Raw genomic sequence first — 15,352 nt, forward strand, 5'->3', positions numbered from 1 at the left:
TACTGTGTTCTCCTCTAGGATTTTTATGGTTTCAGGTCTCACATGTAGGTCTTTAATCCATTTTGAATTTATTTTTGTGTATGGCATAAGGAAGTGGTCAAGTTTCTTTCTTTTGCATGTTGCTGTCCAGTTTTCCCAACACCTTTTGTTGAAGAAAGTGTCTTTTTCCCATTGGATATTCTTTGATGCTTTGTCCAAGATTAATTGACCATATAATTGTGGGTTTATTTCTGGATTTTTCATTCTGTTCTATTGATTTATGTGTCTACTTTTGTGCCAGTACCATCCTGTTTTGATTACTACAGCTTTGTAATAATAACTTGAAGTCCAGAATTATGATGCCTTCAGCTTTGTTTTTCTTTTTCAAGATTGCTTTGGCTATTTAGGGTCTTTTGTGGTTTCATACAGATTTTAGAATTATTTGTTCTAGTTGTGTGAAAAAATGCTGTTGTATTTTGATAAGGATTGCATTAAATGTGTAGATTGCTTTGGGTAGTGTAGGCATTTTAACAATATTTGTTCTTCCAATCCATGAGAATGGATTGTCTTTCCATTTCTTTCTGTTGTCTTCAGTTTCTTTCATTAGTGTTATAGTTTTCAGAGTACAGGTCTTTCATATCCTTGGGAGGTTTATTCCTAGGTATCTTATTATTTTTGGTACAATTGTAAATGCGATTGTTTTCTTAATTTCTCTTCCTCCTGCTTCATTATGAGTGTATAGAAATGCAACAGATTTCTGTACATAGATTTTGTATCCTCACACTTCCTTGAATTCATTTGTCAGTTTTAGCAGTTTTTTGGTGGAGTCTTTCAGGTTTTATATATATAGTATCATGTCATCTGCAAATAGTGAAAGTTTTACTTCTTCCTTACCAATCTGGATACCCTTTCTTTTTCTTGTCTGATTGCTATGGCTAGGACTTCCAGTACTATGTTGAATACAAGTGGTGAGAGTGGACATATTCATCTTGTTCCTGACCTTACAGGAAAAGCTCTCAGTTTTTCCCCATTAAGGATGATGTTAGCTGTGGGCTTTTCATATATGGCCTTTATTATGTTGAGGTATGTTCCCTCTAAAGTTACTTCATTGAAAGTTTTTATCATGAATGGATGTTGTTCTTTGTCAAATGCTTTTTCTGCAACCATTGAAAGGATTATATGGTTCTTATCCTTTCTCTTGTTGATGTGATTTATCTCGTTGACTGATTTGCAAATACTGAACCACCCTAGCAATCTAGGGATAAATCCCACTTGATCATGGTGAATGACTTTTTAATGTATTGTTGAATTCAGTCTGCTAGTATTTTGTTGAGAGTTTTTGCCTCTATGTTCATCAGGGATATTGGTCTGTAGTTCACTTTTTTAATGGTGTCTTTGTCTGGTTTTGGTATCTGGGTAATGCTGGCCTCATAGAATGAATTTGGAAGTTTTCCTTCTTCTTCTATTTCTTGGAATTAACTCTTCTTAAATGTTTGGTAGAATTCACTTGTGAAGCCATCAGGTCCCAAACTGTTGTTTGTTGGGAGTTTTTTTATTACTGATTCAATTTCTTTGCTGCTTATTGGTCTGCTCAAATTTTCTATTTCTTCCTGTTTCAGTTTGGTAGTTTAAGTGTTTCTTGGAACTTATCCATTTCTTCTGGGTTGTCCAAATTGTTGGCATATAGCTTTTCATAATATTCTGTCATAGTTGTTTGTATTTCTGTGGTGTTGGTTGTTATTTATCCTCTCTCATTTGTGATTTTATTTATTTGAGTCCTTTTTCTTTCTTGATAAGTCTGGCTAGAGTTTTATCAACTTAATTAATTTTTTCAAGAACCAGTTCCTGGTTTCATTGATTTATTCTATGGTTTTTTTAGTTCCTGTATCATTTATTTCTGCTCTAATCTTTGTTATTTCTGTCTGCTGGCTTTAGGTTTTGTTGTTGTTCTTTTTCTAGCTCCTTTAGGTGTAAAGTTAGGTTCTTTATTTGAGATTTTTCTTGCTTCTTGAGGTAGGCCTAGATTGCTATAAACTTTCCTCATAGAACCACTTTTGCTGTATCCTGGAGGTTTTGGACAATTGTATTTTCAATTTCACTTGTTTCCAGTACTTTTATTTCTTCTTTTATTTCCTAGTTGACCCATTCATTGTACAGTACCATGTTATTTAACCTCCATGTATTTGCATTCTTTCCAGATTTTTTCTTGTGGTTGACTTCTAGTTTCATAGGTGTTGTGGTCAAAAAATATGCACGGTAAGAGTCAGCTGACTTTTAAAGCTCCAGGCTCCAAGTCCTACTAGTTTTACAAACTCATGGAATTCAGTCTCTCTGGTTTTTAGAGCCAAACATTATGGGGATTAGTCTTCCTCATGTGAGCCCCCTGGTAGGAGGGCCCATTTCTCTGCCCTCTCCCCACACCCTCCTCCCTCCCTCCTGCGAGCAACCTCCCTACACCTTCCTGATCTTCTTAAACTTTCAGATGCAGCTTCTTCTCTATATTTAGTTGTGGAGTTTGTTCTGTCAGTCTTCCGATCAAATTGCTCTTCAGTTTATTGATTTCGATGTGGATGATATCTAGTTGTAAACACGAGATGGGGTGAGCTCAGGGTCTTCCTATTCCACCATCTTCCCAAGCTCCCTTCTAATAGAGGCATTTTTTAAACATTCACAAAAGCATAACAAAAAGTAGTGTGAATAACTTTTCTTTATGACACAATTAAAATGACATTCATTTTAGTCATAAATTTTGGCTGACATTGAATTTTATGTTTATGCATCTAAGCTCCCAATCCTTATGTTTTTATAATCTATTTCTATATCTAATTCTGCTATAAAACTCTGTTTTCTCTTGGTATAGGAATTTACATTTTTTTAATGTTTGTAGTCTTAACTTAGTCTTTCAGGCAACATATTTATGCATTCATTTCATTTACTTTTGAATATATTCTGCCTAATTTTGTCAAAAATCCCAAGAACATCTTGGAGAAAAAGTAGACCATTTACAAAATGAGAACACATGCATATATTTGTCTTGAGGTCATAAAATAATCTAAGCATAAACCATAAAGATGCTGCTGATCAATTTTTAAATCTTTCATTTACCCACACAATTTATTTAAGGAGCTTCATGGTATCATCACACATGATATAGATGAAAATTCCCTAGATAAGAATTTATGAAGTTTGTTAAGAATGATAGTAGAGCTTTCCTCTGATAAGACCAGCCACATCAAAACTTTGATAGGTTTTTGTGGGTAAAATACTTTGAAATTTCTCATGTGTTCTGAAGGCAGGACACTGAGCTATAGACTAATTGTTAAACAGCTCATTTGTCATATACTTGAATATCATAATAAGGACAGACCTGGGAAATGACACATACCATGTGCCACCTTTGAAATATTGTTATTTACTCTTTATTTTAACCATTTCCTAAAAAAGAACTATTAAAGGAAACCATATGGTGTATACCAATTGGTTAAGTATTACTGTAAGCATATTCCCCAGTAGGCAAGTCTTCCCTGGGGTCCTGGGCTAAAGTAGACAGAAATGTTAGGTCTGGTGGTATGATGAAGTCTAAGAGGTGCTAGCTGTGTGCGTATCAAGCACTTATCACATTTCACAATCTCCAGCCCACTAAACATAAGAGATGAAGGTGGGGAGGGAACTGTGCTAAAGACTGCAATCACAGGGGCGCCTGGGTGGCTCAGTCAGTTAAGTATCCACCTTTGGCTCAGGTCATGATCCCAGGGTCCTGGGATCAAGCCCCACATCAGGCTCCTTGCTCAGTGGAGAGCTTGCTTCTCTCTCTCTCCCTCTGCTGCTCCCCCTGCTTGTGCTCTCTCTCTCTGTCAGATTTTTTTTTTTTTTAATCTTAAAAAAAAAAAAAAGATTGCAATCACAATCTCTGCCCCAGTTCAGAAATGTATCTCCTCTGGGACCCCATCTAATGATCTAAATGTCTTCTTGTGAGACTTAGAAATCTTATGATAGGCTACATGCTCCAGTTAGCACTGAAAAAGTTCCCCAGTGGCTTTTGGAATCTCCAAAATCTTGGCACAAACATGATAGCTTAGATTCAAATATTTCTCCCCAACATTCAGCCAACACCAAGACTGTTTAAATTCCGAAACACTCAGCTTGATCCATATAAATCTAATTCAACCACAAAAGGAGACTATGCATTGCTCTGGCATAAAGGAGAATGGAAGATTACATAAAGCATCAACAATGCATCACAAAGGCACAGTCTCCCAAAAGGGAAAAGAGAAGGAAAGTTGGGCTTTCAAATCTCTGTCTAGTATAATCATCACATTTCATTTCCCAAACACACTGGATCTCCAACATTTTAGTCCATTAGCATAGCAAGAAGGGTTCCATTCTTTAGCCAGCCACTCACCAGTCCATCCATATCTCCACACTCAAAAGGCCTTTCATTCACACATGCACATACCATACCCATATATTCCTACATCTCCTCCAGTAACTCATTCTCTTCTCTCTGCCCCGGTTATACCATACCAACTTTCAAAACCATTCAGAAGGCCACCAAGAAACCAAAATGCTCCAGTTAATGGTAACAAACTTGAAAGAGAACATTATTATTCTGTTAGAAGTCAGACTTAAAAGAATCCTGATCTTGGTTCTCCTTCTAATTTAGACAATGCTCTTACCATTTGTTTCCTTTTTTAAAATGTGCATTCAAATAGGGATGTGTGGTAGAGATGGCTAGCTCTCTACCTCTTTCATTGTTGCCCTACTTCACTCAGGGCAGTAATGCACCAGCTAAATGACAGTGTTCCCAGATTCCTTAACATTCAATATCATGAAGGGATTTAGTGCTCAACACTGAAAGAGGATTGCTATGTGGAATTCCATGGAGGTTTCTTAAAGGGCTCTGACTGAGCTGCTAATTGCTCCCCTTTTGTCCTCCTCTTTTCTTTTGCGTTGCTTCGAACACAAACATGATGACTGGAATACCTGCAGCCATCTTAAACCATGAAGTGACAGTGGAAGCCATATTCCTAGACAGTGGAGCCAAAACACAGAAGTGTCTGGCTCCCCAGTGACGGAGGAATGGCCACCCCAGCCAGGGACATCATACCTCCAGACATCTTTCACTGGGGAAAGAAACAAACCTCTATTTTGTTTAAACCTCTTTTGCTTTGGATTTTCTGTTATATGTAACTGAACTTAATCCTATCTGAAACAACGTTACGTTTTCTTCTGACTTAATTATATTAAGCCCCTAAGTGCTGACTTATTGACATAACTATTGTCCAGAAAAATCATATTCACTATAGAAATATAAAGTTATTCAATAAAAGATTGAGTAGTACTTCTGCAAAATCATAACAGACTCAAGCGCTGACTTTAGACACATGATTGATAGCTCTTTATAAACATTTCTAAGAGACATTACAAAAGACATTCAGTACTCTAGCTCTACACATAACATTGCTTAAATGAGGCCCAAAGCAGACCTCTGATAAAATATGAGGTTAATTCATTTGTTAATACATTGTCAGCATCTTTCTCAACATTTTAGTACATTTTCTATCCATTTTAATAGTTACCTTTTTAAATTTTAATCTCTCTATTCTTTATCTATATTTTCTTTTTAGATGCCATTTCTGCTAAAATTCTGAAATGAGGTATGAGTCACACAGACCTAACTCTGTTAACTCAACTATGCCAAAAGCAGGAACACACTGCTTACATACCAATTAGTTTTCCTGAGTTAAGGCCCTGAGCCTTGTTCAGTAACATTCTTCTCTCTGGAAGATGCACACTGAGATGTCCCTCTGTAAAATACATGTGATCAAAGACTGGGACCTGGACAGAAAGCAGGAGGCCAGAGAAAGGAAATGTTTTGTTGAGAAATGCTTTGACAATTAGGATTGAATATTATTAATGTTCCACAGAAGCACTTCTTGTATTTTAGAATACAGGCCTCCAGGATAAGTACAGTGAAACTCACCAATCTCTATTTCTGATCTCTCAAATGTGCAATTCCTTGACATTTTGTCCTTGACATCCAGAACTGGAAAATGAGCTTGATTTAACTTGAGGAACTTGAGTTATTGAAGCCTAAAAACTATAAAATCTACATCAGCCTGTAGAGTTGGAACATAAGACGTGCTTATCACCCTATCAAATTTTATTTTAGTGTTAGTAGTCAGTATGAACCACTTCCTCCAAATTAGAAACATTTCACTGATTTTATAAAAGCATCTGGACTAAGATTTGGCATCTAAACATGTTCATATTTCCCACCCCAGTACTCAGCTCTAGCATCTTCAAGATGCCAATGCTATACACAGAACAAAACCCTTCAGATACCTCTCGACTTCCCCCACTTTCCCAGGATTCAACCAGTGAAACAGAACAGTAGGAGATATATAATATATTAGACAGTTATTGCAAAAAATTGGCTCACACAATTGTGGGTGCTGTCTGGGCAAGTGTGAAACCCACAGGGCAGGCCATCAAGAAAGACAGACTGGAACTCTCAGGAAAGAGAGAAGTTACTGTCCACAGACAAATTTTTTCTTATTAGGGAAGACTCAGCTCTTAAGGTCTTTCAGCTGTTTGAGTCAGATCCACACAAATTATCTAGGATAATCTCCCTTACTTAAAGTCAAGTGATTATAGCCTTTAATCACATTGACTGAATACCTTCACAGCAATACCTAGATTAGTGTTTGAATAACTGGTAAAGACCATCACACCCTCCTCCACAAACTCTTAGGCAGTTAGGTAGAGGGGTCACCCTCTGCCCTGGATTTTTATCCCTGTTAACAAATACTGACAATACAAACAGACTACAGCTATTAGAAGTCCTGATCTTCACCTTCTCACAGAGTGTTATGTAAGAGGGTTTCAAGAACCTGTCATTGCACACGTCACTTTTCACTTTTTTATCTTCTCATATATGCTTTAGTCTCCATGACTAAGATGACTGTGTAGTAAGTACCCAGTTTAATACTATCCCAACTGAGACCTATGACACAGGAAAGAAAACTCCATGTCCTATGGAGTAATTTTCTCAACTGTTATTTCAAGGAGGAAACAGGAGAGCACAGCAAAGGTGTGACCTGGTTTCAATCCAGCAAACTGGTTTGACTTTCCTGGAGGCAAAGGCCATCAAGAGTCATGCAGGTTCTCTGACCTCCTCTTTTCCCCTCTTCTTTTGTCATTTATCACAGCAAAAACACACCCATTTTTATCTTGTACCTGCTATCCCTAGGGCTCTTAGTCTGCTTTCCTCACAGAATCCCAGCATTTTTAGCCAAAATTGTTGCATCCTGGGGCAAAGGAACAGAACCCTTAAACAATGACAATTTTACTCTAAATAAAAATTTGCCATGACAAAGGTTCAGTGGTTGAGTTAGAATTTCAGGGTTGAGGAAGAAAAGAGGAGAGGCTTTTTAAAAATATTAACAAGGGGGTTAAAGTAGTGAAGTTTATCTTCAAAGACAGGCTTGGGTCTAATTTGTTTCCTTTATTAATTATATGACCTTTGAAAAGTCTCAACCTTCTTATGTTTCAGCTTTCTTGCCTATAAATAAGGGGAAGAGACTGACTTCTCTTACAGTTCTATTTTTCTTTGATCCTATGGACATAAAGCAGCATAACATGGAGAAGAGCTGACCAGAAAAAGTATAGAAGAGTAACTTGAAGTATAAAGTAGAATGAAATGCTCAGTCTGGAAGGAAGGAAGGAAAGGGAGAAGGAAGGAAGAAAGGAGAAGGAAAAGAATAAAGAATGAGAGAAGAAAAAGATGGGGTACAAAGGTAAAGTATAAGAACATACAGGTACATACAAGGAGAGAAAGGTGGGAACTGTGGCAAACTGGAGAGTTCATGGCCCCTTATAAAAAGTAGCTACTATTCATCTCTACCCAACTGCTGGTGTGGGAAATACAGATCTAATGGTGCCAGGTTTTAGAATTTTTCCAAAAAGCCATAAATTTCGATTCTTATCTGACAACTCCTAATTTTTAAATGTGGACAAACTAGTTCAATTTTTAAAGAACAGTATGCAAAACAAACACAATATATAATAATTTTTAAGTAAAAACTATTGCAAAATAATGCATTAACAACAAATATCAAAAATTGCTTTTTTATACATTTTAAACAGCTTTATTGAAGTATAATTTACATACCATAAAACTTATCTCTTTTATTTATTTATAATTTTTTCAATTTTAATTCCAGTATAGTCAACATATTAGTTATATTAGTTTCAGCTGTACAATATAGTGATTCAACAATTCTATACATTACTCAGTGCTCATCCCAATAAGTGTACTCTTAATCCTCTTCACCTATTTCACCCATCCCCCCACCCGACCCCTCTGGGAACCATCTATTTGTTCTCTCTATTTAAGAGGCTGTTTTTTGGTTTGTCTCTCTTTTTCCTTTGTCCATTTGTTTTGTTTCTCAAATTCCATACATGAGTGAAATCATGTGGTATCTGTCTTTCTCTGGCTGACTTATTTCGCTTAGCATTCATTATACCTTCTAGGTCCATCCATGTTCTTGCAAATGGCAAGATTTCATTCTTTTTTATGCTGAGTAATATTCCATTGTGTATATCTACCACGTCCTCTTTCTCCATTCCTCTATGGATGGATACTTGGGTTGCTTCCATAATTTGACTATTGAAAATAATGCTGCAACAAACATAGGGGTGCCTATATCTTTTTGAATTCGTGTTTTTGTATTCTTTGGATAAAAAACCCAGTAGTGGAATTACTGGATCATATAGTAATACTATTTTTAATTTTTTGAGGAACGTCCATACTGTTTTCCACATTGGCTGTGCCAGAAACTATCAAAAATTTCAATAAAGACAGGCTCTGACCCTGCATTTGCACAATTCACATCCCTGGCCTCACCCCAATCCTGGCTCTGTACCCTTGATAGCCTCTGGGTTAAAGACTTACAACAGGGAGCCTGGTATCGCCATAAATGCAAATAGAAAAGAGGAAGAAAAGCAGGATTGGGAGTGGAGATAATGAATTCAACAGCAGGCATTTTATCTGAGGTGCTATGTGGGCATCTAGATGAAGGAGACTCTAAGCATTTGAGAATAAGGAAGTGATATCAGTAAGTGGAAAAATTAATACTTGGTGTCTGTTATATGCTGGACAGTCTACATATATTACCTCATCTACCAACAGTTGTCAAGATGACTCTTTAATTATGAGGTTTAATCTCCATTTAAGATATTTTTTAATGGATATTAAGGTCATGGCCCCAAGATCATACAAGTAGCCAATAACACAAATGAGCCTGTCTGAATTCCAGATCTGTCTGACGCCAAAACCCATCCTTGCCAACAAACTGTGCTGCCACGAGAAAGACACATACAATTGCATGTCATCAATAAACCTTGAGATTGGATGAGATTGCCAGAGAGCGTAAATGACCCTTGCTGTTCATCAAGGCTGTGTTAATATCCTAGTGACCCTCTCAGGGATGGGGGGGCCTTCCCTCTTGCTACTCTCAGGACTGAAGCTGTTCTTTGGACTGGAGCCTTTCCATCCACTAAGAAATTTCCCCTGCAGCCTTCTGGTCTGCAAGTATTATAGCCTCTGAATTCTAAGCTCTACTCACATGTAAAGACCCCTGGCTCTCTTCCATATTTACTCACACCACTGCAGCTTTGTTAAAAACTACAACCTGTTTCCACACTCTTTGGAACCTTGTGACTTGACCACCAGTTTCTCTTAGGACTTGCATATGAGTCCCTACATTTTGGCAACATTTAGTTTCAGGTCATAACTCTTACCAAATGTTCTGTTAATCAGGGCAAACCTAGCCATGTCTCAAGATAGGACATCCCCAAATTTCTGGTTCAGTCTTACTTCCCTAGCATTTCTTACACAGGTGATTGACTAAAGAAATGAATTATTTGTTTCTCAAATAAGTTTTTATCTTCCTTCTCCACTCATTTCTTACAGCCATGTCTTTCCCTTAGACCATCATATTCCCTCCACTACTCCAGTATGAATCTTATCCATACTTCTAAGAGTAGCTTATATTTTACTGCCTCGCCAGTAAATGTTCTTTCACCAGCCCAGTCTCAATCAATCACTCTATCTATGAACTACGACAGTATTGATTCATTGGACACTCATGTGCCATTTTTAATCAACAACATATCAATCGTATCTACTTAACTAGAAGGAAAGGGGCCAATGTTTTATGCTTTGTTAATATTCCCAAAACTTCACACACATTGTAGGGGCTCTGATAAATAGAAACTGAGTGATGTGTTTCTAAAGCATGGAAACCTGAAGTTTTAGTCCTGTATATTCCTGACTGCCCTTAATTTCTCTCACTGGCCTCTTATTTCTAAAATAGGGATAGCATTATATGAAATTCCAGGGGTATTATGAAGAAGAATATAATGAGGATATTTTAAAAATATCTACTGATATATTTTCCTTTTTGATCTCTTTCCTAGCAATCCTTAATCATTTTCTGCCCCAGTTAGGAGAAGGCAAATCCACCTAAGAAAATAGAAGGATCTGACTGAAAGAAGTCCCAATGAGATAAGAGGAGAAAGAATAAAGCCCTTTTGACCAAGGGAAAAGGAACCAAATAGAGAAAGAAAGGGAAAAGAGCTTATTCACGAGTGTCCTCCCATCACCTGCTTTGTTCCCAAAGTACCCTCAGCACCAGGGCCAAATCTAAGGAAAAGTGGTAGGAAGAGCCCAAAAATGCCAGAGAAACCAAAAGCAGGTTTGTGCCATCATTCCCATCTGGGACTCTAGAAGGAGACCACCTTGAAGAAGGCTGTGCATTAATATAAAGCAAATATAGCAGAGTCGGGATGCTGTGTTTTGGCCTATGTCAGGTATGGAGAGGGTGCAGAACTCCCAGCAGGTCCCAGAGAAGATGTAAAGAGTAGCTGAGGGTTCCAGCTGGTGAGCTCACTAATAAGATTCTTGCAGGAAGAAGACAAGGGATTCTGTAATAGAATATTTATAGGAGAGACCATCTAAGAAAATGAGCAAATTGGAGTCTCAGCCAGAATCAAAGAAAGTACTACCAGCAAGACCTGAAGACAAGAAAGGGTCCACCATTGCATCTTGACCGTGCCAAAGAAAAAAACCAAGAATCACACCAGACATGGACCATCATGAGCAATGAAAGAGAGCAATCACACCAACTTTGTTGTCCAGAGACCATTAAGATACACAACTCGGACAATAAAAAAAATTTTAAATAAAAAAAAAGATACACAACTCGGGTGCCTGGGTGACTCAGATGGTTAAGCATCTGCCTTCAGCTCAGGTCATGATCCCAGGGCCCTGGGATCGAGACCCACGTCTGGCTCCTGGCTCGGAGGGGAGCCTGCTTCTCCCTCTGCCTCTGCCTCTCCCCTGCTCATGCTCTCTCTTTCTCTGTATCTCTCTGTCTCAAGTGAATAAATAAAATCTCTAAAAAAAAAAAAAAAAAAAGATAAACACCTCAATGGAAGAACAACAAATGTGCATGGGGCTCTCATTTAACACCATGTGGGAATTGGTTCTTCTCCATTTCCCAAGATAAGAACAGAAAAGTCTTGAACTATTTGTCAATCTCCTCTAAAAAATTAGTTTTGACTAGGGAATAATGGGATTACTTTAATTGACAAATTAAGTTTCCCTCTCCCTTTGTGAGATGAAGGGCTTGAGGGCAAATGAGAACAGTGATAACATAAAGAAAGATAGATAGTTTTCTTTACACATTTGAATTATGATGGGCCCGTCTTGACATATATCTCCCCTCACAATAAATTTACAATGAATATTTTGTATTAACTTAAGAAAGCAACTTATGCTACAAAACTAAGGACAGTGCATCACTAGACGTGCTTTAATCACTTATTTTCCTGACTGCCTTAAAGTAGGTTAAGAAAAAAATCTTCCCCAAGTAAGAAAAGAAGAAAAATCATTATGACACGAGACTTAACTGAAATTCTGCCCTATTAGATTTTGCTAAGAAGAGAGAAGTGCCAGACGAGGGGATTTCAGGGATGAGTTATTATATTTGCAAACTGGTATAATGAAAATTACCTAGGCAGTACCATGAATTTAAATGAACTGTGTGATTTTTTTTCTTAAGTTTTAATATAAAATAATTGTTCATTTCTTCCAAGTAATAGTTAAGGTTGCTGATTCTTTTGCATAAATCAATATGCTCTGAACAATAAAGCTAATAGCCCAGTAAAGCCACCCAGGCGTCCCTAAAATGTAGCTATGTAGCTGTTTCCAGGGCTTTATTCCAGGGGCTAAACAGCAGTTTCTATTTCTAGTCAACTGCTGTCTTTATCAAATTACTTCCTTGACTCAGGGACAGCTTTTTAAGACATCCTCTAAGGGAAAACTTTAATTTCTCATCTTTGTTCTTTAAGAATATAGTTTTTAAAGTAGTAGGATTGACTACTGTTATATTTTTGAGGGTTTTTGATAATATTAAAAACAATTATGTATGTGTAAAACTAGTACAAAACATAGTGACTTTGTTATTCATCATAGAAACATGCACGGTCTTACTAATTTCACTAAGAAAATGTTATCGTATTTCATAGTTATCTAAGGTGTTAAGTTCTTCTTTTTTTTAAGATTTTATTTATTTATTTGACAGAGAGAGACACAGCAAGAGAGAGAACACAAGCAGGGGGAGTGGGAGAGGGAGAAGCAGGGAGCCTGATGCGGGGCTGGATCCCAGGGCCCTGGGATCATGACCTGAGCCGAAGGCAGACACTTAACGACTGAGCCACCCAGGCGCCCCTAAAGGGTTAAGTTCTAATATAAGCAAACAAAAGTATTTTAGTCCAATGACAAATAATTTGTTTTTAACCTTGTGTTCTTAGTTATGTAGCCTTTCCAAAAAAGAGATCCAAAGAAACAAATATAAGAAAGCACAATGAAAGAAAAAGCTTCTACTGAGAATGGGGTTAACAGTCTCAGAATTTTAGATTATTATGTTAAATATATCTTATTAGATAGAAGAGGGTAATGCTAATAGATGTTCACCCCTCAGCTTTCTCTGTGCAACAAAATCACAAAATGTGTTCTTAATGAATAAAGCACACTGGTTATGTTTATCTGACATGAAAATGGCTTAAAACATTACATGGAGGGGCGCCTGGGTGGCTCAGTCGTTAAGCAACTGCCTTCGGCTCAGGTCATGATCCCAGGGTCCTGGGATCGAGCCCCACATCGGGCTCCCTGCTCCGCAGGAAGCCTGCTTCTCCCTCTCCCACTCCCCCTGCTTGTGTTCCCTCTCTAGCTGTGTCTCTCTCTTGTCAAATAAATAAATAAAATCTTTAAAAAAAACTATTATGTGGAAAGTTTTAACTAATAATCCAAAAGCACTTTAATCAAAAAAATATTTTATATCTAATTAAAGTACATTGTTGCTTATTCTTATTGTAACTCTTTAAAAAGTTAGAACAAATTGATCATTATGAATTCTGATGCCACAGTAATTTAATGTCCTATGAAATTTAAACCAGATTTGTTTTCTGTTCTGTATATAAGCAAAATGAATTAGATGAACTCCATGATTCCCAAGATTATCTGCTGGTTTACCTAAGATTTTCGTGCTAGAATTCAGTCATAAGGCATATCATTTATCTCAAAAATTTCTTAAAATACAGAGCAATTGTAGCAGACACACAGATTGTATGAGCTCAGAGTAACCTGAGACTGGAACTGTCCCTCTGGCATTTTCCCATTCTAAATATGGAGTGGCTTGATAATCCCTTTGGTTTCTAAATTGATTGAGGATGGTCTGAAAGAGAACTGATTTAATTCCTACCCTCTGGTATAGCCTCGGAGCAGTCCCTTAGGGAGAGAGAGCATCAGTCCAAACCCAGACCCCAGGACATTCTGATCCATCTCCAAATCTGTCTAGGAATCCCAAGACACTTACAGGGAAGTTACCAAAGCCCAGCTCCAACAGGGTATGACTAATTATTTTTTAACAATTTAAGAAGGGGTATATGTGTTTGTACACATACACATACACACATACATACAACTTAATGATAAGTTGTCCACTATGAGTATTCAATTTTTTATTTGTAGAATGAAAGGAACACACTAATGATCTCTAACCCTTTGCCGGTTTAAAAATTCTATGATTCCTCAAATTAGATCCCTTTCTCCCCAACTCCCTTTAAAATGGTGATGGATGAGACATAAAATTTTTCAGTAAGAAGAGAGTACTAAAAGTTTGCGTAAAAAGCTAAAAATCTAAAAGGTGTATTATAAAGAAAAAAAGTTTATATTAGGCATAGAGTTTAAAGGAATAAATAACATTAGTTGTTAAAATGGAAAAAAATCATTGTGAACGCAAGGCCTTAGGGACAATTTTTTTTTGCATTTCTGTCATTAAAAGTAACCCAACTCAAAATGTTTGCTCATCAACATTCATGCACACCTCCTTGAAGCAAAAAGACAAAGAAACTTGGAAGATAACCAATCCCAAGTAAACTCTCATGAAGGAAATGCAACACCTTGTTGTGGTTAAAAAGCAGGAACATTTTCAAAACATATGTGATATTGGGTGACTAAAGAGACATCAGCTGAGAATTTTAGGCAGTTCTGCACTGGAGAATTCAGAAAAGATGGGGTTCCGATGGGATACAAAGGGAGCACCTTCCACAGGGTCATAAAGGATTTCATGATCCAGGGTGGGGATTTTGTTAATGGAGATGGTTCTGGGGTTGCCAGTATTTACCGGAGGACGTTTGCAAATGAAAAACTTTAAACTAAGACACTCAGCTCCAGGTCTGCTTTCCATGGCAAACAGTGGTCCCAGTACAAATGGCTGCCAGTTCTTCATCACCGGCTCTAAATGTGATTGGCTGGATGGGAAGCACGTAGTGTTTGGAAAAATCATTGATGGGCTTCTAGTGATGCAAAAGATGGAGAATGTCCTCACAGGCCCCAACAATAAGCCCAGGCTGCCTGTGGTGATCTCACAGTGTGGGGAGATGTAGTCCAGAGCAAGACTGATCAGGCCTTCTCTTGCTCTGGGTGACGATCTTGAGTAAAATAATCCAGATTGGCCCCTGTGTTTGCTTCCCTGCCTGCTGCAGCCCTTTTTGATCAAGAGACCTTGGAAATGTCACAGATTCAGAACCCAAGATTTTCTGTTTAAGTTTGCAATTGTAAATAAAGATTTGTTTTGTTTTGGTAAAAAAAAAAAAAGAGGGCACGTACTGAATGGAGCACTGGGTGTTATACGTAAACAATGAATCATGGAACACTACATCAAAAACTAATGATGTAATGTATGGTGATTAACATAACATAATAAAACAAAATAATAATAATAAATAAATAAATAAATAAATA

At 37.3% G+C, this 15,352-nt stretch overlaps 1 pseudogene; it reads left to right on the plus strand.

Moving 5' to 3' along the window:
• The window catches only part of LOC116636409, an 85,391-nt pseudogene extending 70,377 nt beyond the window's left edge, over positions 1–15,014 (plus strand).
• The last annotated feature ends 338 nt before the right edge of the window (positions 15,015–15,352 follow it).

This window comes from Phoca vitulina, unplaced genomic scaffold (assembly GCF_004348235.1).
Source record: "Phoca vitulina isolate PV1807 unplaced genomic scaffold, GSC_HSeal_1.0 scaffold12, whole genome shotgun sequence".
NCBI classification, from domain to species: domain Eukaryota; kingdom Metazoa; phylum Chordata; class Mammalia; order Carnivora; family Phocidae; genus Phoca; species Phoca vitulina.